Below are 23,591 nucleotides of genomic sequence, written 5' to 3'. Positions count from 1 at the left end.
TAGAAAAATTTCTTTCTGGCATGCCTTTTAGCATTTGTTAAAGCGTTTGATCGCGTGGCTTGTTGCAACAGAACAGAGCACAGTCAAAACTTCTCAGTATTAGAAAGTATTATAAAGAGCACTTAATAATTTATATTTGAGTTTGCCAGAACAAAAGACAAAAAGGAACCAGCAATTATTCCGAATAATATATGTGAGTCTTTTTAGCATTTAAATGAAGTTTGCGAGGTTTCATAAAAAGGTACTCAGTACACGAGTTCATACGATAATACATGTCAGAGTCTAAATGAATAAATCGTTGTGTCGCTCAAAAAGGGAGGGAGTATTAACTTTAACCGTAGCACTGTTTTTCTTTAACGCGTACAAATTCAAGGTTCCACAGTAAGCTAATATGCAAGAACAGTTGAACAACCAAGATTTATATCCACCGCCACGTAATTTCAATGTGTTGCGAACTCGCGTAAAATTTACGTGCCTAAATAAAAAAGAAGCGACGCTTTTTAATTTACTTTAACTTTTACGTTTACGCGCGACCTTCAATACATTGTCTCTATAATTTTATTTACGGGCGTAAAATATTTGTGTGTACTTACGTCAATTTTACCAAAGCCGTAGCTAGCGGGGGGAGGGGGGGGCAAGGGGGGCAGGTGCCCCCTGGACCTGTTGAGGCAGACACGTTAAGTCTGTGGATGGAGTTGTTTTCTTTAGACTCAGTTATTTTGATTATAGCGACTTGCAATTGTTTGCCATTTTCAGGTTCGAGGCCGATTTTTCGGAGACATATTTCATGACAAGTGCTAAAAATAGCGTTTCGGAGCCTCAAAACTTGAAAATTTTCTGGGGAAGGACACCCCGAGACCCGCGGAAACCCACTTCATAGAGGTTTGCTTTGTTACATTGACCGTGAGGTCAGTCTGCGAACGAGAAAAGGAGGAAAGAAAGTGGGGGACTGTACATATTACTCCCCTTTCTCTCCCCATTAAAACAGGAGAGTGATACCTGCAGAGGAGATCTCACAGTACCGGACAAATTTTCCACCGCCTGAAAAATTTGACCGGACACTTTGTTCATACGGGACTTTGAACTGCTAGACGTCTGATTTCTTTGTACGGTTAAGGTAGTTCCATGTGAACAGAAAACCTTAACGCATAAACTTCAACCGGTCGAAAAATCGTGCAGTGCCTTGTGAACATAATTCTACAATTATTATGGGACTTTAATCATGAGGTTAAACTTAACTAAAAAAAATGTAGAGCTAATTAATAGACTGTTACAGCTGCAACTGCCAGAACTGTTTAGAACATTAACTCAAGCGTCACGTTCACTCTTGCTCTTAAAAGGGTCAGAAATTAAGGAAAGGGAACCATTTACCGGGAGCACATACGAAACTTGATTTGAACCGTTTTCACTGAAAGTTTATCCTTATTAATTATGATTCAAAACGTTTATGTTGAATAAAGAAATCCTTGACGTCAGTCCAGGGAATAAATCCGTTGCAAACTTAAGCAAAAAATTTTCAGCTATCTGATTCCTTCAAGACAACCAACCCGCTCAGTATTTGTTGGAAAGGTAAGCGCTAAGTTGTTGTGAGAAAAACACAACGATAAGCCTTTAAAACAATTCCTCTCCTCGCATGATCGCGAAGTCATCTTGGTAATAGTCACCGCTGCATAGTTAAACCTCGCTGAATTTTGTCTTTCTGTTAAAGAGAAGCTTAGTACATTGATACCTTGCAAAAAGAAAGAGTTTAAAAGATACAGCCGGTTTTAATTTGATTTTCTGTGTTCTTTCGTAACTAGAAATTTCAAAAATATCTTCATCTTTTTAGATTCTGAATAATACTAGATCGTTGAGTGTTTAAAAGTTCAACAAAGGATAAGTAAGAAGATACCAAGTAACAACCCAAACATTTGCAATGGAACAAAACAACAAAGGATGTTGACCACATGTTTTGAAGGATATATGTTTTGTTTGCTCCAAAACCCCTACCCTTAAAACTGACATAAAAGAGTAATTGTGGTTAAAAAACTATAAACGGTTACAGGAAGGGAACAGAAGGCAGCTGTTAGCAAGAATGGGTAACACAGGTAGCACTCACCTGAGACAGTTAGGGCGTAAATAATGGGGATACTCGCGATGAACAGGAAAGTGCGCACATCCCTTACCTAGTTTCCGGCACAGGCCGAGAGGCTGTAATGAAAGATTTTTATGCTTCATGTTCCTTTACATATTACGAAAGTTATTGATGTTGGCGGAGTCTCGCTTTGGGTGAGCTCTGTTTGCTGGGACACAAATAATCACAAACCCATTATGGGATATTTTGGCCACGGGAGTGGCCGTTTATTAAATTAAAGCATATAAAGCTGGGAAAACCAGATACATAAGAACATTATCCCAGCAAAGGTGAGGGCACACCCGCCACTCCCTAGGGTAAAATAAAGCTAACGGGAGGGAAGGGAGGGAAAAATGTTTCTGACTGTCTTGTAATGCGAGGAAGGAGGCCTTGTGCCTCGCTTCTGTGACCTACATGACCCGTGACATAAATGACACTTTCGTGACAAATCACCCGGATGACAGGAAACCCTCCTTTGCTGGTAGCTGGAGAAATACAATAATGATCAGTCACATTAAGCATAAAACCATTTATTTCTTTTAGAAATAAATCTCATTTATGCTTCATGTTCCTTTACATATTACGAAAGTTATTGATGTTGGCGGAGTCTCGCTTTGGGTGAGCTCTGTTTGCTGGGACACAAATAATCACAAACCCATTATGGGATATTTTGGCCACGGGAGTGGCCGTTTATTAAATTAAAGCATATAAAGCTGGGAAAACCAGATACATAAGAACATTATCCCAGCAAAGGTGAGGGCACACCCGCCACAGCCCAGAGCAAGGAACGAGTGAAAGGGCCGCCCCACCCGAGGCCAAAGCAAGACGACCGCCAACAGAAACTACTGGTACCTACAAATCAAAATGTACAATGGAAAAAGGTGTGTGCCGCCTGATACGAAAACCCGAAAAACCACATGGGAAAAATTGGGAACGTATCCCCCAACCAATGCAGTCACACAAAACCTCTGGGGGTTAAAGGTAAGAAAGATACCACATTAAAAATAAAAAAAAGGTCAATGTGCGAGAGCTGAGATGAATATACATGTATTATAATCATCCAACCGTGTACACCTTACAACAATAGCGTCAACTAGCGCCATAACGGCTCATGTGTGTCCATAGCAATAGGACATTGTATACATTCTTTGTCACTGTCACTCACAGCTTAGTTCCACCAGTTTAGTTCAGTGGAGGTTATGCACGTAAACATATAGAAATAGAATGGTAAGGCTGTTTACGAAGCCCTGCTTACTGAAATGGATCAGTGTAACCAACAGAAATGTACAAGTTTGAATGGCCCTTGCTCACACTGTCATTGAATCTGATACAGATTAAAAAGTGTGAATCACTTAAGTTAACTAACAGTTTAAAAGTGAAAATGAATGAGATAACTGTATGGCCCTTGTTCACACAGCCATCATAAATTGCACTTATTCACTAAGCACTGGACACTAGATGGGAATAAAATGGCCTATATATGCAAATGAGTTTTAAGTAACGTTTTCCTAAGTCTTGGATACAGAAGTGGATTGATGTAACCAACAGAAATGGGCTACTGTAGCTAGAATAAAGGAAATGGCTGCATAGCCTGTCAGCTCACACAGTCAACTTATAATATCGGCCTCACTAATGCCACATCGATACGAAGCTCAAACGTGTTTAAAAGCTGTAAAGTTCAACCAGGTTGAAATGATTAGAAGTGAAAATTAATCAGTAAGATGGCTGTATGGCCCCTGCTAACACAGTCACCAGGAATTTAAATGATAACAATTTAGGCTGAATGGTCATAGCTCAGTGACATAATGAAATGATTTAATTTAAAAAACTGTGATCTGGCTGTATAGCCCCTGCTCCCTTATCAAAAAGCTGAAATAGCTTGTTAATGTAACTGATTAAAATGAAATCGGTAAGATGGCTGTATGGCCCCTGCTCACAGAGTAAACATGAATTTAAATAATAACAATTTACTCTAAATTGTCATAGCTCAGTGACATAATGGACGGATTAAATTTGGAAATCTGTGATATGGCTGTATGGCCCCTGCTCACACAGTCATGCAAAATTATACTTATCAAAAGTCTGAAATAGCTAACTGATGTAGCTGATTACAATAAATCTGTGCGATGGCTGTATGGCCCCTGCTCACACAGTCACCCTGAATGATACTAATAAAAAGTCTGACGTAACTCACTGATGTAACTGATTCAAATGAAAATCTGTGAGATGGCTGTATGGCCCCTGCTCACACAGTCACCCTGAATGATACTAATAAAAAGTCTGACGAAACTCACTGATGTAACTGATTCAAATGAAAATCTGTGAGATGGCTGTATGGCCCCTGCTCACACAGTCACCCTGAATGATACTAATAAAAAGTCTGACGTAACTCACTGATGTAACTGATTCAAATGAAAATCTGTGAGATGGCTGTATGGCCCCTGCTCACACAGTCACCCTGAATGATACTAATAAAAAGTCTGACGTAACTCACTGATGTAACTGATTCAAATGAAAATCTGTGAGATGGCTGTATGGCCCCTGCTCACACAGTCACCTTGAAACTATACTGTAAGCAGAAATCACCTAGGAAACTAACAGGTGAATTTAAAAGTGAAAAAATCAATATACTGTAAGATGGCCGAATGACCCTGACTCATGTGGTGAGAATTCTACATATTACAATGTCACTGCCCATATGTCCTGCACATAAGTATCAAATGACATACATGTCCTATACACTTGAGCTACATGTATACCCAATCACAATGCCCAGCAAGCCAAAGTTGCCTGAGGAAAGTTCTGCCCAAGTAGATGTACACGTAGGTGCCACGTGCCAAGGGACGCAGCAGCTGCTCTTGAGTAGCCCGACACTAGAGATGCAACTCCTGGAAAACTGATCAGCAGAATGTGTACAACTCTTTGGAACATTTCTTGCATACTATGTTGAACTGAATTGAGGAACCAAAGAGAATGCAGAGCTATTGACTTTCTTAAGAGAGATGCCAAGGGAAAGCTGAAGATGGTTGGATAAGGCTGGTTGGTACTCTGCTCAAGACTGGCTTCATTCAAAAGGCGTTCATGAAAGGGAGCTGCATGTGTATACCTTAGCACCTGCAGTAAAATGAAAAAACTATAAAAACAACTTCTTTAAAAAAGCCAGAATGTGCTACCATTAAAGAACAATGTGTAACCAATTAATAAATCAATCAGGATCTCCCAAACAAAACAAATAAACCGTAAATTCCTCAGAAACAACAAAGCTAAAAGCACTGATGTGACGTGGAGAGTAAAGCATAAAGCAACGTATAACAGTGTCTCATCACAATAAATGCAGGACTGTAATGTTCACACATATCAAAACAGGGGAGCCAACAAAACCGGAGATTAAAGTTAATGTAGCTGCATGTAAACCAAAATAACGGATTGCATGAATAAAGACTAAAAAATAGACAAAAAAGGCAAAAAATGTGAATAGAAATTCAAACCAAATAATATTGGCATCTGGTTACCCTAGACAAAAATACAACAACAGAACCACACACATATCACTGCAAACAAATCAAATAAGCAGTACAAACAAAGGAACAGGGGCCTAGAACAATGAGGACCAAAGCCTCAAACTGAGGAACCTAGCCTCAACATAAAATAATGAGGACGAAACCTCAATATAAAATATGAGGACAAAGCCTCAAAATAAAATATGAGGACAAAGCCTCAATATAATACGAGGACGAAGCCTCAAAATAAAATATGAGGACAAAGCCTCAATATAATACGAGGCCGAAGCCTCAAAATAGAATATGAGGACAAAGCCTCAATGTAATAAATAAAAATAATGGACGAATCCACTATATAACACAATAAAAATGTGGCAGGGAAAGTCTGTCAGACATTAAGTCGACGCAAAAAACTCCCCTATAAATGCCAAAATAATAAATAATGTAATACGAGGCCAAAGCCTCAAAATAAAATATGAGGACGAAGCCTCAATATAAAAAACAAGGACAAAGCCTTGATACAACATGAGGACAAAACCTCAACAAAATGAGGTCAACGCCTCAAATACAAGTGGAGGAACAAAGCCTCACACTGAAAAAAAAAAAAAAAAAAAAAACGGCCCAGAAGCAAGCACTGGCAGACAGAATGTCGCCGACAGCGACTAAAGGAAAACAACAGAACACAACGATACACAATGCAACAGGATAAAAACACAATATGCAGACAAAACTGACATATGAACAGCAAACGATAAACCTGATATGCTGATACAGTACACTGTACCTCGGAGGTAACTTTGTTAGAATGGTTGCAAGTTTTAGCCTGTAGGGTTTAATAACGCATCGTTTTGTTTGGCTTTGTTTTGTTGTTGCTGTTGCTGTTGTTTTTTTTTTTTTGTATTTTTATAATACTGTAATATTAATTATACATATAAGCTGCGTCCAAAGGTCAAAAATGCTCAAATTGCATAAAGGTAAACTCAAAATAATTATAAATAAATAAAGTGTCTTTCCAAATCACAAAACAAGATCATAAACAAAGAGACCCAGCTCCAGGCAACTGAAGATCGGGCGAGTGTTACTGATTTCAAATATAGCGCCAGTTGGCACCAGCGATACAAGTAGCTGAAGAACACGAGGCACAACCGGTCTGAGGGACAACGAAACTGTGCTACGCACACCGAACGGACTAGCATACACGCCAGTGTAACTGAAAACATAAAAAATTAATGGTCGATCGGATGTAAAATTCGATGTTACCAATAAGCAATGGCATTTCATAAGCATAAACGACCGCAACGTGTATGAATTCCCGCAATCAACAAGACGATCATGTGCACGAACATGACTGTGGACATCAATACAGCACCGAGAGTAAGCGGTGAGCCATCGGGCAATAATCTAGTACTTATCTCAAAGAAGAGGTGATGCTCGGTAGGTAAGACCCAAGAAGAGCGAAAGAGACTGATAAATCGCAAGCATCCTGCATCTAAATCCGGTCGCCATCAAAAATGTTTCTGACTGTCTTGTAATGCGAGGAAGGAGGCCTTGTGCCTCGCTTCTGTGACCTACATGACCCGTGACATAAATGACACTTTCGTGACAAATCACCCGGATGACAGGAAACCCTCCTTTGCTGGTAGCTGGAGAAATACAATAATGATCAGTCACATTAAGCATAAAACCATTTATTTCTTTTAGAAATAAATCTCTTTTTTTTTTTTGCCTCCTGTACGATAATTATCAAACTGCGGAAAATTCTTTCATTTGGAGAGCCGTATTGCTGAGGTAGATAGACGCCTATTAAGGTGGCTGAACACAGTTTTGGCAGTTTGTGAGTATATGTCATTTGCCAAGTCATGGCAAGAGGAAGGTTGCAGCTCACAAGCTGAAACTTGGCAAGTGAAAAATATACTGATGAAATATTTTGATAGAAAGGTAAAATTTGACGTTTTTGACGTTTTCGACCTTACAAATTAAGCGTAATCAACCATTTTGAAATATTCTACAAAAGTTTCAAATCTGATGAGTGCATTTTGAGGGTACTCACCCCCGATACTCTCCTGGATTCGCCAATGAAAATTGCGTACGTGTGAATGACGTGTGAAATAAAACTTAGCCTCGTATAAATGAACATAAAAAAGTATTCAAATGGAACTGAAACTTCATAAAAAGAAAGTAAATGACACCAGTAGACAATATTTACATTTTATTGATGACCTTTACCGCTTTTAGGTCATTTTTCTGATCTGAGTTTTATTTCTCATACAAACTCTTTATTTCCTATACAGATTCTTATATTAGGCTTGGTCCACCTGCTTTGGTCCACTTAAGGTGGGCGGAACCTATTTACATGCGCGTCGGTTATGTTTTTGAATCGCGTTTTTCGGCAGGAAATATTTAACCGATTTCTATGATTTTTGGCATCCTTAATACACAATGGTCGAACTTTAATAGGAAAATGTTATTTATTTTCTTGTAGGTACAAATAGGTTTGAGATATCGGCATATGTTTAAAACCGCATTTTTACAAAAAATGTCAACAATCTCGAAACTTTTAGATAGATGTTTCTCTAACTTCAGCAAATAAGCCTGAGAGCTCTCTAGTTTTATATCCGACTGCGTTTCCGAGTGCAAGTTTGAAGTCAACCGTGACCGTAGAACTCGCGCAAAATTAGCTGGTCCAACCTTAAAATGCAACTCTAACATATTCGAGAAAGTTGACGCACAAATAGGGGAAAACTATTCTTGCCCAAAGCTTCAGTTGCAAGAAACGGAGTTAATCAGAAACCTACGGCGCATACAGTTCGCAATACAAGAAGAATAACTTTATACTGAATGCGGGGCAGGATTAAAAAACTTCCATTCATTAAACTTTTTTTGTATTTGTCCCTCTCTTTTCGAAACCTATCTTAACAAGGCAAAATATAGCATCTACGAAAAACTCTCAAAAGTTTTTAGCGTCTCAGGTTTCCGTTTTGAGGAGAAATAAAGCCACCAACTACAGTACTTCTAACCGTCCATTTTTCAGCTGCACTGAACGCCCTCGTACTTGATAATTTATTCAAGCTTTTTAGACCTGACATCAGATTCGCACGGGAAGTTTGCCACTTGGGGATAAAGATAAAGAAAATTTAATAATCATCTTATTCTTTTCATTATCCCCAATGGCAAACTTCCCTGCGAATGGGATGGCAAATCAATCAAGTTTGAATAAATTACCTAAGGGTTTTCGTTGCAGCTGAAAATGGATCGGTTGAAGTACTGGAGTTGGTGGGTATATTTCACCTCAAGACGGAAACCTTCGGTGCTAAAAACTGGTAGGAGATTTCCGTAGATGCTATATCTTTCTTTGTTAAGATTTTTTCGAAAAGAGAAAGGCAAATACACAGTAACTTTGATAAATAGATGTTCTTTATTCTTGCCCCGCATTCAGCATAAAGTTGTTCTTCTTGTATTGCAAATTGTATTTGCCGCAGGTTTTTGACTACTCAGTTTCTTGCGACTGATCGCTTTGGGCAAGAATATCCTTTCAGATAGGAGATAGTCCGTCGGCCGGCAGTTTTCCTCTATTTGTGCGTCAACTTTCACAAACGTGTTAGCGTCGCAGTTTAAGGTTGAATTAGACCAGCTAATTGTGCAGCGAGTTCTACGGTCACGATTGACTTCAAAACTTGCAGATATAAAACTAGAGAGCTCTGAGGCTTATTTGCTGAAGTTAGAGAAAAATCTATCTTAGGGTTTCGAAGTTATTGACATTTTTTGTAAGAAAGCGGTTTTAAACATGTGCCGATATTTCAAACTTTTTTTATACCTGCAAGAAGATAGATAACATTTTCCTTAAGTTCGACCATTGTTTATTAAGGATGCCAAAAATCATAGAAATCGGTTAAACGTTTCCTGCCGAAAAAGGCGATTCAAAAACATAACTAGCACGCATATAAATAGATTCGGTGGCCCGTTCCTATATATATGCGTGTTGGTTATGTTTTTGATTGGCGTTTTTCAGAATGAAAGATTCAACCGATTTTCACGATTTTTTGCGTCCTTAATAAATAATAATGAAACTTTAAGAAAATTTTATTTATTTTCTTATAAGTATAAAAACGTTTGAGATATCGACATATATTTGAAACATCATTTTTACGAAAAATGAAAATAACTTCGAAATCCCACGACAGATTTTTCCCTAACTTCAGCAAATAAGCCTCAGAGCTCTCTAGTTTCATGTCTGCAAGTTTGAAGGCAATCTTGACCGTAGAAATCGCTCCACAAAATGTTGGTCAAATTTAATGCTAAAATGATAGGCTAACACATTTGGTTGTCCGTAAATGAAATTGAAGGGGAAATTAAACGCTTATTTAATTTGAGCTGGGTACTTCTACCTGCTAATAAAATCATTTTGTCAAGTGTTGTTAACTTATAAAATTTGACACTCGCTGAGCTTGTCGATAAAAGCAGAAAGCAACTGATTGTCAAAACCGTGATAAAAAGAGTTTTCGGTTTTCCTGAGGTTTGTAGAAAATTAGGCTGTGCCTTTTTTTATAGGTGTTTTGTAACTGTATACATGTAAGTTTTCGTATAGTTTTTATGTAGTTAGGCTTCCCGTTTGGTGCATAAAATTATCGAGCGCTGGAGTCATTCTTCGCTCTCACAAGTTTTATAATCAGTTACTCTGTCTTTTGCCTCTACCGGTTTTGTACCATCTAACTGTTTTCTCCGAGAGCAAGTCCTCTTCATCCTTTACTTCAAAACATGGGCAATTTGTATAGTCGAAGGCAGAGATATGAAATATCTGATGAAAAGTAAGACGCGCAAAAAACATCGAATGTAAGAGGTTGAATGGCTCTCGATAATGTGACGTCACATTTTTCCACTATGTTGGAACCAGTCTTTCTATTATCCATGCGTCAATTTTACAAGAGCCGTAGCTAGCGGGAAGGCCAAGGGGGGCAGCTGCCCCCCTGGACCTGTTGAACCAGACTCATCAAGTCTGTGGATGGAGTTGTTTTCTTCAGACTCAGTTATTTTGATTTGTTTGCCATTTTCAGGTTCGAGGTCGATTTTTCGGAGACATATCTCATGACAAGTGCTAAAAATAGCGTTTCGGAGCCTCCAAACTTGAACATTTTCTGGGGGAGGACATCCCGAGACCCCACTACAAGGGGCGTGCCCTCGGCGCTCGAGATAATGCGCCCAGTTACAAAAAATCTAGTTTCGGCCCTGTGTAAGCGTCAGCGGAAACCCACCTTATAGAGGTTTGCTTGGTTGCATTGACCGTGAGGTCAGTCTGCGAACGAGAAAAGGAGAAAAGAAAGTGGGGGACTGTACATGTTACTCCCCTTTCTCTCCCCATTAAAACAGGAGGGTGATACTTGCAGAGGAGATCTCACACTACCGGACGAATTTTCCACCCCCTGAAAAATTTGACCGGACACTTTGTTCATAAGGGACTTTGAACTTCTAGACGTCTGATTTCTTTGTACGGTTAAGGTAGTTCCGTGTGAACAGAAAACCTTAACGCATAAACTTCAACCGGTCGAAAAATTGTCTTGCGCAGTGCCTTGTGAACATAATTCTACAATTATTTTGGGACTTTAATCATGAGGTTATACTTAACTCCAAAAAATATAGGGCTAATTAGTAGACTATTGCAGCTGCAACTGTCAGAACTATTTAGAACATTAACCAAAGTGTCACGTTCACTCTTGGTCTTAAAAGGGTGAGAAATTAAGGAAAGGGAACCATTTACCGGGAGTACATACGAAACTTGATTTGAACCGTTTTCACTGAAGGTTTATCCTTATAAATTATGACTTTAAACGTTTACGTTGAACAAAGAAACCCCAGACGTCAATCTAGGGAAAAAATCCGTCGCCAATTTGAGCAAAAAAATTTCAGCTTCCTCATGGCAACCAACCAGCTCAGTATTTGTTGGAAAGGTAAGCGCTATGTTAGAAGTTGTTGTGAGAAAAAACAACGTTAAGCCTTTAAAACAATTCCTCTCCTCGCATGATCGCGAACTCATCTTGCCAATAGTCACCACCGCACAGTTAAGCCTTGCTGAATTTTGTCTTTCTTTTAAAGAGAAGCTTACATTGATATCTTGCAAAAAGGAAGAGTTAAGAAGATACAGCCGGTTTAATTTTCTATGTTCTTTTGTAACTAGAAATTTCAAAAATATCTTCATCTTTTTACGTTCTGAATAATTCTAGATCGTTGAGGGTTTAACAGTTCAACAAAGGATAAGTAAGAAGATACCAAGTAACAACCCAAACATTTGCAATGGAACAAAACAACAATTAAAGGATGTTGACCACATGTTTTGAAGAATATATGTTTTGTTTGCTCCAAAACCCCCACCCTTAAAACTGATATAAAAAAATAATTATGGTTAAAAACCTATAAACGGTTATAGGAAGCGTACGGAAAGCAGCTATAAGCAAGAATAGGTAGCAGAGGTAGCACTCGCCTGAGACAGTTAGGGCGTAAATAATGGCGATACCCGCGATGAACAGGAAAGCGCGCACATCCCTTACTTAGTTCCCGGCACAGGCTGAGAGGCTGTGATGAAATATTTTGTTCATTCTACGTACTGGAGTCATTAAAAAGGAAGTTCATATTGACAACAAGTTTATCTCAGCGACAAATTTTCTTGTTTACATTATGGGAGGTCTGAAAAACAGGCCTACCGTTCGGTTAATAACTTGGTTAATCGTTGCAATGGGCAGACGGGTTGTAGTAGCGAATTCTTTATCGGACTTCGTATACCAAAAAAGGTTAGAAGAAGTTTCTTCCATCACTGGCTTATTCATTCAAAGATATTTTTGAGCTACGCTAACTTCAAAGTTGATTGACTTTTATTGGCACAATTAGTGTGCGATACGGTACAGTCTCTTTGTGCGTATTTAATGATTTATTCAAGTTTAACGTAGGAAATATTCTTGAAACCTACCCGGGGGGGAAGTACTCCCTACAATAGCCTATACGTGGAGGCTCCGCCCAAAAGAAGTGCCTTATTTGGGCTTCATGTATATAAAAGAGTGGGGATTTACTAGCTTAAGTATATAAAAAGTAGGGAAATCGAGCCCGAAGGGCTAACAAATTTTTTTTAATGGCTGTGAAAGAAAAAAAAAATAAACGTTCTTGTTTTGTGATTTATTCCTAGTTTAAAAGACATTGGATCAGAACAGCACTTAAAAATGTATGCAAAGTTCCAAACTAGGTATGTGATAGGGGTACCTTTTCTGTCATAATTAAATGGTATACAAAAGGGAAAGGGCCTTGGACCTACTTCCTTATAAACCGTTCTTGAGTACTCCCCTCCCTAATGACAAAAAAACTCTCTACCAGGCGATCAATTACTTCCTAGTGACTCGCAGTTCAATGAGCGCCAACAATAACAGCTATAAAATTCACATATATTTTTTGCCCTCAGTTTCCGGTCAAGCAACTCAACGTACTCTCCTCAACCGCTGCTTTTGATTTTTTCTTTCCACAGGTGAAAGGAAGGGATTCATTTCAGCGTTAAAAAAGTATCAAGAAATTAAAGTTAAGGTGAGCTCTCTATCGAAGAATTTTTGTTAATTCACAATCTCCATTCTTGGCATTTAAGAAGTCGACGTCAACCCTCTTTAGTTCACCTTCTAACTTTCCTTTTTCAACTAACCAAACTTTATTCGATTTCTTTTTGAAGGAAGGAGAAAAGAGAATTAAAAGAAAACAATGTTATCCAGGAGGATCTCTTCAGCCGAGTGCAGCGCATGGTATGCTGTATCCCTTACTATAACTGTTGCTGTGGTCGCAGTGAACCTCCTATCAATTATTCTTTTTATAAAGAACAGTAATCTTCGCACTCGTGCCATGTACTTGGTTATAAACTTGACCGTGGTTGATATGTTTGTTGGAGGAGTAGCCACTTTCGCTATAGCATTTCATTTCCTCCTCTACGGTTGCGAAGTTGGAAATAAATTCATATTCCACTCTAAACAGTTTCTTGCTGCACAGGAATGGCAACCTTTTCTTGTGCTTCTCATGATCGACATCTGGCTTTCTCTCACCTCTGTGGCAGGCATTGCAGTAATTTCTTTAGATCGGATGCATGCGACGTTTCGTCCATTCAGATATCGCAACATCAAAAAATGGGCCTACGGGGTAGCAATAGGTGGCGTCTGGATTTTAACTGCAATGTTAATTCCCTTTCCGTTAACACGTCTGGATGGAAACTTGCACTCGTACTTATGGCTGTCATATCGTTGCCTTTGCCTTTTTGTTATCTTTATTTCTTACACCTCCATTGCTTTAAAATTTTGGTGTGGAACCCGTCCTCCGTCCCATGGTGCGGCCAATAGACAAAGAAAACTGACTGTGACATTATTCATAATGACCATTATATCTTTGCTGCTGTGGTTACCATATGTTGTATATAATTTTGTTCCTTTTTCTGTTCTAGATACTAGGTTTTCTTTCCTAACATATTTACGCTTGAGATTATCTTTTACTCTTCTACGCCACACAAACTCGCTTGTTAATCCCATTATTTACACAATCAGGATTCCAGCGTTCAGAAAAGCTCTCCTGATATTATTTAAAGGTCGACAAAGACAAAATGTTGCTATTCCTCTTCATGCCCGTTAGCACCAAAAGGGAATTCCTGGCACGTCCGCACATTTTTTTTCCATTGTTTAAAACCATCAACATGGTCCCCCGCGCGACTGCCTCAAAGCAAACAATGCAGAAGATTTTTATTGCGACTGTTGAATTGCCTCTTGAAAACACTGAATAAACGTTTGCGGACCTCTCCGGACACCAAATTCTGATTAATTTCAAGCGTTTAATTGGACTAAAAATTCTTCGGAGAAAGTCACATGTGCCAACAAGAGCCATAATAGGACTTGGTACCAATCAAGGGCGTGACTGGGCGTTCTTTGTCCTGTTATTCTCTCTTGGTAACACTTAATTGTAAGTTCATAATGATGACAAGTCAAAAACAAGAGGGAGGTGGGAGAAATGACCCTTCAAATAAGGAAGAAGAGACAAAATAAGTTTTGTTAAGTTTAATTATTAACTTCAATTACTTAAGACATTTTTTTGTGGTTGTTGTACCTGGCCACAAGTTTTGCCTCTTTGAGCTAAGTAATTGCTGCGGTATGTGCAAATGAAGTTTTAGCGATGATGGAGAGGTTGTACATATTAGGCTAGCCATGGTCACACTATACTGGATAGCTTTTGTGCCGCCACGAAAATCATACCGGATAAGAATTCTGTTCTCACATATGAACGGTGATTTCGACGTGATTTCAATGACGGAGCGAAACTGCGTCACGCCGATCTCTAAAGTAGAAAGTCACGCATTGGATCCATTAGGTGTTTATACTTTGCCGGACAACTTGTTCTGTCGGCTTACTTTTGACTGATTTTGTTTGCCATCTTTTTAGGTATTATCTAGCAATTCTATTGAGATGCAAAAGTCCGGGCACGTTTTTGAAGCTGTTTAAATCACTTACAGCAAGTGTTTTAAACATTAAATCCACTATTCAGCTAATCTTTTCTTGGCATTTTTAATCAGTATAAAGTATGCTTCTTAAACAGGGAATTTCCGAGTTCCAAAAACTTTCAATTTTCAAGCAAGCAAGGCTAAGTTTAAACTCCTTTTTTCGATCACGAGTTTAACTTGCATGAGAACAACAAATCATTTTCATCCAAATCATTTCGCTTTGAAACAGAGGCTTGAAGCAACTCGGAAATAGCCAATTAATCTTGTACATTTACATTCAGAATTAGTTGTTATCAAAGCACTTGTTGTTATACACGGTTTCAGTTTAAATTACGTCTTTTTTTTCTACTTTCTGAAGCACTACTACGTATGTAGACTGGAAAACAGTCGTTTTTTTTTTTCATAATCTGTTTTGCAAAGACGCGAAGGGCCGGAATGAGATTTTCGCGAAAAGAGAGCGAGCCTCACACGCCCTTAGGCCAAGTCTCACTCTCCGTTTTCACCCTCTCGCTCCAAACTTTTGGTTTGACCGCTCACGGGCGCGTTCGTAACCTCGGCAAAAATACGAGCTGTTTTGCCGTCTAATACGTATGTGGCCATTGATAAAATATAAGAGAGTATGTATAATGAAGGCAAGATCATGTTGTTTTGTACATCTTAACATGTATTTTACAGGCTAGGGCTTGTTAACTGTTGCTAAAATGTCTGTGTCAGTAAAGTAAATCAATTTAGAGTATTTAATAAACATACTATTTAAACATGATTTTACCAGTGGTGTTTTCCGTGAACATGACTTTTTAATAATAGCTTAGGTCACTGGAAAAGGAGAGAATATTACGAAATGGGAATAAGACACTTACATTGTAGTATGGCAAACTTGTCAGGTAACTCTCAAAAGCCGGTAATGTTTTGTCAATTCTGAGACTATTACTCCTTTACTGTCATGAAAGGTATCATTCATCGTTGTGTGGTGTATAAAGGGTCCGTTTTTATCGTTTGTCTTAGGATTATGAAAGGGATATACGCCATCACGAACTCAACTCTCAGCCGTTTCTGAACACGCCAATAATACCGGACATTATCCTCTTTGGGATGAGGTTAAGTTTATTGACCGAGACCCTCACTGGTACTCTGACTCGTGTCTCGTAGCATCACTGCAGTTCGCTGAGGGAACAGTCTCTTCCCCTAACAATGCCAACACTTCTTCGGATCGAAGCCCAGCAACAACGTAACCTTAATTGAAATTAAAGTTCTCCGCTGACCAGTTATCGGTTTTCAATTGATCGTAGGCTGGGGTCCATTTTTCCAGTTTGCTTCTCCCTTGTTAATATAGTGAATGCTGAATTATTTCAAAAAGACTTTTCTTGAAAGAATCCTCGAGAGCTTCGCTTGAGGCCTTGGCTAAATCTGCATATTATTTGCTTACTGTGTATGAAGGGAAAAAGCGCTGGAATGGGATTAAGAGAATTGTTTTCAGTGCATATATCAGTCTTAATCTAGCCTAACCATTTTCTTTCTTTATTTCCATCTAGGAAAGATGGAAGTGCGACTTATTATTACCGAGGAAAATTATATTCCTCTAAGTTAAATACAGTCATTTTTCTTTTGCCTTAATTTCAACAGCCTGTCGACTCAGGACCCCCCTCCTGCTTGATCAAAAACTTAAAAATGCTAGTTGGAGAGAATACACCAGTATCTATATAACATTTCTGGAACCTTTCTCTTCAATCTCTGAGCTCGAACTGAGATAAAAAAAAAAAAATATATATATATATATATATATATATATATATATATATATATATATATATATATATATATATATATATATATATATATTCTCTATGATCACCTCCAGCGTTCACCGTCAACGGCTTTAAACATGTTAAAAAGACTCAGTTAAAATTGTGCATCACTTTAACCACAGACTACCCAATATCAGACATTGAACAGTTCGTAGTAATGAGCATCGAACCACAAAGGAACGACACTTTCAAACAAACTGAACTATAAGGCTTTGAATGAAAAAAAATTTAGTGTTTTGGATTGGTGGTCGCTTGTGGGAGGTGATCGCATATGGAGGTTCATCTATAGGTCACGTGTTCTCCCACTGGGCTGACCAGTATTTTTTGCCTTAGTTTACACTAAGTTGGATAATCCAAACTTATAAGTGCACAATGATACACACAAGGCTGAAGAAGAAGCGACCACCATTTTTGTTCCGGAACAAAAAGGAAACAGGATGTTTCAAATTAAATTTCCTCATCCCATGGATAAATAACGACATAGCACTTTTAAGTGCTATGACTTTTAAGTGCTATTAACTCCTTAATTGAGATAAAAGTAGTTATCTTTCTAATCATACGGTCCTAATGCATGGAAAAGCTTAAATGACTCGATGCGTCTGTCGTAGGCTTGGCCCCATTAGCGCGCGCACTTTAAAACCATTCATAAGACGCGAACTATAAAGTTTAAAAGCCAACTTGTCCGAATTACGTTTTTCGCTACCGTCAATCATAATTACGATCTCAAGCAACAAACCTTGAAACATAGAAACTCACAAAATGGATTGAAACCACTAATCACAAATCACAGACCATGACCTTTTTGATTTAAATTCATGGAAGTAAACTTTTCTTGATCTCTCTTGCTAACTGAGTTGATTGACGACAGCAGAAGACGCAAACAGTAGCTGGCTTTTGATCTTGGCGTGTTATTGAAAGCCACAGTAACCTTGCCAATGTTCTGTTTCACTGACACCACCTGTGCTTCTACAGTTGCTGTAACTTTGTTTTTATTAACAAACAATTACAACTTAGTCCAGCTATAACGAGCTCTCTGATTGGTTGAAAAAGAGTGCTTAATGAGAGCTGTGAGAGTATAAAAAACGGAGTTAAAACTGTCACATCACCTGCCAATAGTTTGTTTTGTAAATTAGAAAGCAATGCGTGGGGAATTTAAGGGATTCTTTATCACGAAACAAATATATAACGAAGCCTTGACTGAGCTCTTTTCGACTACGTCTCGTGTTTACACTTCTTTCGTAGTACTACTTTAGCCGGTTTCGGCGTGATTCAGTTACAACAGATCAGAGCACAGTCAAGGGACGCTTTATTTGTTAATTAAAAAGCAGTTTGCTGTTAATAATTTATATTTGTTTTTGCTAGAACGAAACACAGAAGGAAGCTGAAAACTATGTTAAATAATATGTGGGTTTTGTTACTGTTTATATGAAGTTTGCGAGTTGTATAAGACTATACTCATTATACAAGATCATATCATAACAACTGTAGTCTGGATGAATTAGTCGTTGTGTCGCTTAAAAAGGGAACATTGATCGCGTGGCTTGTTACAACAGAACAGAGCACAGTCAAGACTTCTCAGTATTTGTTAAATAAAGAGCAGTTAATAATTTATATTTGCTTTTGCTTGAACAAAAGAAAAAAAGGAACCAGCAATTATTCCGAATAATATTTGAGTCTTTTTAGTATTTAAATGAAGTTTGAAAGTTTCATAAAAAGGTGTACTCAGTACACGAGTTCATATGATAATACATGTCAAGTTCAAGGTTAAAAATTCACAGTAAGCTAATATTCAAGAACAGCTGAACATCCCTTAGGATTGCTTTTCACTGCCACATAACTTCAATCGATTTGCGAACGCACGTAAAATTTACGTGTCGTCTTACTCATGGAGTAATCAGTCAGAGCTCCGTCAAAACTCTAATGCGAGGAATCGAAACTACAATTTTCAACACATCTTTAAGTCAGTTATCTGTTCGCTGACCCGGACCGGATCCGTAAAATAGCGCTCTAAAACTCTTAACAGTTAGTTAAGGAGTACTTAGAATGCGTAAAGGTGTGATCTGGCCTCACAAAAGGGAAAACAATAGAGAGATTGGGCTATTGTTAGTTTAACCCGCCTACTCCACGATGAAGAGTTCTGCCGCGCGTGACAAAGACTCCTGTTCAACATTCTAGAATAGCAATAAGCGATATTACAGACCAAGAAGCTTTCACCGACTGTGGTTAAATGTCGCAAGAACAATAGAGTACTAAAGTGTGACGTCACGCTGTCATGACAACCATTTTACTGGGTCTAAACAAAACCAGGCTGCAATACGGACGCCATTGTTAATTGCGGTTTCGTATTGTTCGCTAAATAATCTCGACATGTAGGACTTTCTATTCCAAAGAATGAAAAAAACAATGGTTTATGGACTCCACTGTTGTGCTCGATGCAAACGTTTGAAGCTGTACGTGCGATTTTATGGAGAAATTTATCTGTGAGTAGGTGGTCGATCCCCACAGTGAAAGGTCACGAACATGCATTGCTTTGCTCCGGAATGTAACCATAATTCGGAATCGCATACTTGCCGGTTCTTTCTGTTTCCAAATCCAGAGAAGGACAAGGAAGAATATGACCGATGGGTTCGCTTGCTAAGGTAGGCTGAATGTTTGCTGTTTTTGTATGGTTTTTCACCATCGTGCAATTTGGGTGCAAGTTTGTTTACAATGATAACGGTGATAAAGAAATACTTGAGCTTTGTAAATGTATGGCGAGAAGTGTAAGGCACAAGTAGTATTCCGATAGTTTAAGCTAAAATTTTGGCGCTGTTTAAACCTCTTAATGTTAATCTGAAGGGTAATGTTCTATATCAGGAGAGCTGACAGAAAACCAAGCAAGCATTCCAAAGTGTGCAGCTGTCATTTCAGACGTGGAAAGAAATCTGCAGGGCCGGAATTTTTCAAGTGGAATGCTGATAAACTATTCCCGTCACAAAAAACTCCTCCGAAAAAGAGAAAGAAACCCAAATCATTGGTTAATAAGTTACCGACTGTTAAAGATACCATGGCCATCATTAATGCCAAATCTACAGAGTCTTCAGATACATGGGACGAAAGATCCTCAACTCCAACTGAGCAAATAATCTTAGAGGCAGAATTAAACGTAGCAAAGCAGGAGCTGAACTATCACCAGGACACCATGCAGTATCAGAAAAAACATTACTCTGTTTCAAACTTGAGTTCTGAAGTAATCAGAATGGAAACTGGTTTACCAACAAAGGAGATTTTCACAATTGTAGTGGATTATACAGCTAAATTCAAGGACTCCATTTCTTATTACTGTGGATGGAAAGTCGAGTCCATAACCTTTGAGGACCAAATCTTCATAACACTTATGAAATTACGGCAAAACTACACCAATTTACACCTGGCACAGCTATTTCCATGCAGTGTTGGGACAATTTCTAACATAGTTATAACATTTGTACACATCTTACATACACTGCTGTTTGATGATCTGATGAGAGTGATTCCTTCCAGGAACAAGAACTGCTTGTGTTCGCCATCATCCTTTTCAGAGTTCTCGAGTTGCAGAATTACTATTGATTGTACTGACATTGAAGTGGCCACACCAAGCCTTACGAGTCAACAAAATGTGACCTATTCAAGTTACCGTGGGATGAACTCATTCAAAGGTTTGACAGGGGTTGCACCTAATGGAGTGTTGACCTACATTAGCAACCTCTACCCTGGATCCATCTCTGACAAAGAGATTGTCCAGCAATCTGGTTTTCTACAGCACTTTGTTCCTGGTGATCTGATCTTAGCAGACAAAGGATTTCTCATTCAAGACATTGTTCCTAAGAGTGTGTCTGTGAACATTCCACCATTTCTTGAACACGGTAAATTTACTGAAAGTGAGGCCAAGTTAACCAAGTCAATTGCTAGATGTCGCATACATGTTGAGAGGGCAAATGCAAGGCTCAAAGATTTTAAAATTCTGAGTTTTGTCAAAGTGACAAAGTGTTTCAGTTATGTGCAGCTATTGTCAACTTGCAGTTTCCTTTAATTAAAGAGGGGTGTGAGGGAACAGACTTTGACTAGCAAATTTAATGTACATTGCTAGTTAAGTGGATACATAAGTGATATTCTCAAAAGCAATATTGTACAGTTGGGTGTACTTTTTATTGTTCTTTAATCATCATATTCTTTAAGATCTTCTGTCAGTAGGCTTTTGTTATGGTACATGTTTAAGTTCAGGATGCCTGCAGAGGAAGTGAAGCAATTCGAGTGATTTAATATTTCCTTCTTAATGTTGTATATGCATGCATGTTTCATAACATCAAAATAAATTTTTATGATTCATGATACATGTACTACTGCACATTCTCTTGCTAATACTTTAAGAAAATGTATAATATCAGTCTGCTCAGTCTGCAGGATTTGTATGTGTATTTGTACATTTGGACTTAGAGGGTTAACAGTCATGTGTTTGATTGGGTAGTGTTTCTATAACTTATGAGAAACTTAAAGTTGGTCACTCTTAGGAGTTAAAGGGTTGAATGAAACAGACTCAGTCATAACAAGTTTTCAAAGAGAAACTTACTTATTTTAATGTTTGTCACAAACTAAGGAACTATAAACAATAAAATTAACAGGTTACATTTCATACATTATTATTTAGGAATAAAAATACTGTGAAATTTGAAAATTTTCCGAACAGCAACAAGTTTGAAAGGTGGACAGCCCATATCATGTATAGCCCTGTACACAACATACAAATTGTGTTTCAGTCATACAAGAAGTGCCCTATAATGGAAAAATAATAATAAAAAAAAGAATTGAAAGTTTTAGAGTTCTCCCTCAATAATTTTTCGGAAAAGGTGTTTCAAATAAAATTCTTTCAGTTCTTCAATCTTAATCTCCCAAGAGTCATCCCGCTGAATTTCAAGAACTACAAAATCTTTCAGCGTCCAGACAACAAAGTAACACTTCTTTCTCTTGATGAGAAATAAGTGGCCCTGGACTTGGTGCCAGTAAACATGGTCACGTTTCAACACAATTTCCCCATCCTTCTTTTCAAGGTAAAAGTTGCTGGTCTTAATGGCTTCCTCAATAGTCAAATCTCGGTGTGTATAGGGGCACTTAGCCTCTAGAACACTATCTTCTCCAACCAATCCATCAGGAGAGGCACCGAGGACTCCAGAGTGGTGTAGCCACACACCTGTTTCCACCACATCCAGGCCAGTCTTGAGCCTGAATGCGTTAATGGCTTCAGATTCATTGCATACCCCATACTGGACAGCTTTCACCCTTGATAGATCGTATTCACCGAGAAGGCGTTTGATTAAGGACGGGGTAACACGCTTGGCATTTAAAACTGAACCAAAGTTACTTGCTGTCAGTCGACCCCTCCTGATCATTTGCCAAGAAGGATTGTCCCTTTGTCCAGCAGTAAGGCGGCTTACATCTTCAATAGTTTTCCATTCAACACTGACTTTATTCAGAAAATACTGACGTTGTTCTTGGAGGCCTTGCAACAGTAGAAATTCCTCTTGGAAAATAACATCCTCTACTGTAGCAAACTGGCAAGGACTTAGACTGAGTCTGTGGTTCAGGGCTCATGAGCCAATAAAGTCCAGTAAATTTACCATAGTTTTTCAGCCTTTGGAAAAGTTCACTACGTTCTTCACGAGTTGGGTCTCTTAAAAGAGCACGGTATGCAGGTTTTGCAGGAGGAAACATTTCTTGCACTGACGGCAGCAACGAGTTTGTGGCTTTTCGCTTTTTCCACTGGCATTCAATGTCTGTTCTACTGAGGTTGTATAGGCCATGTATAAACAAAGCGGCAGCATGACTACACCTAAACATCCCTCGCGGACACTCACAATCCGTTGATTTAATGTTCTTCTCTTCGTCTAAATAAATCTAAAATCGCGGAGAAAACTGGTATTATTTGGGGAACTGTAAGGCGTTTGTAAGTTTTCATATATTAAAGCTTAATTCATGATGGGGAACGTGGCGAAATTACCTTTTAACATAAAAAACAGAGCGAGGTACCGTCGGTTGCGTTTAGGCCTCCAAATCGTGAACTAAGCTTTCTTTTAAATATTTGTATTAGATATAATAACGATCAACATGACTGAGTGAAGCCACAAAATGCATAAAAGCCATTTGGTTGATAGAATCGACAAGAATCAACATGGTTGAAAGTATCGATCACTTACCGTCACTTTATACACTTTTTTCTTCATGCTAGCGTGAACTTCTCCACGAATGACACCATCACTGAAGGAAAAACTTTCTATGTGATTAGAGTGATAATGATTTTCACCTCTTGTTAAGGACTTTTGCTCATCAGAGAAAAAGGAAGCCAGCGATGATATCGAAAGTGCCGCCATGACTTACTCCATCCGTTTTGTTTAGACCCAAATTTTTCCGTTGCCACGCAACGTGACGTCATGGCTTTAGAACTCTATAGCCAATTTTCTCCTGATGAAAGCGGCGACGCTTTTTAGTTTACTTTAATTAACTTTTACGTTTACGCGCGACCTTCAATACATTGCCTCTATTTTATTTACGCGCGTAAAATATACGTGTGTACTTACGTCAATGTTACGCGTTTTTGACCGTAAGGAGTCTGCGAACGAGAAAAGAAGGAAAGAGAACGAGGGATTGCTATCACCCCTTTGTCT

The 23,591-nt window shown here is 38.5% G+C and overlaps 1 long non-coding RNA gene and 2 pseudogenes across 1 annotated transcript; 1 reads left to right on the top strand and 2 right to left on the bottom strand.

Annotated features, from left to right (window-relative positions):
- Positions 1-2,308: 2,308 nt before the first annotated feature.
- LOC140930583 (uncharacterized) lies at positions 2,309-5,485 on the bottom strand. Its single transcript, XR_012164871.1, has 2 exons — positions 4,843-5,485; positions 2,309-3,782 (listed from the first exon to the last, which is right to left on the bottom strand). It is a non-coding gene; the product is annotated as an uncharacterized lncRNA (long non-coding RNA).
- Positions 5,486-19,427: 13,942 nt separating this feature from the next.
- Positions 19,428-21,173, top strand: LOC140930573 (uncharacterized; annotated as a pseudogene).
- Positions 21,174-21,366: 193 nt separating this feature from the next.
- On the bottom strand, positions 21,367-23,378 carry LOC140930574 (uncharacterized; annotated as a pseudogene).
- Between the last annotated feature and the right edge of the window lie 213 nt (positions 23,379-23,591).

Source organism: Porites lutea, chromosome 3 (assembly GCF_958299795.1).
Source record: "Porites lutea chromosome 3, jaPorLute2.1, whole genome shotgun sequence".
Classification (NCBI taxonomy): Eukaryota; Metazoa; Cnidaria; class Anthozoa; order Scleractinia; family Poritidae; genus Porites; species Porites lutea.
This window is presented reverse-complemented; position numbering and strand designations above follow the sequence as displayed.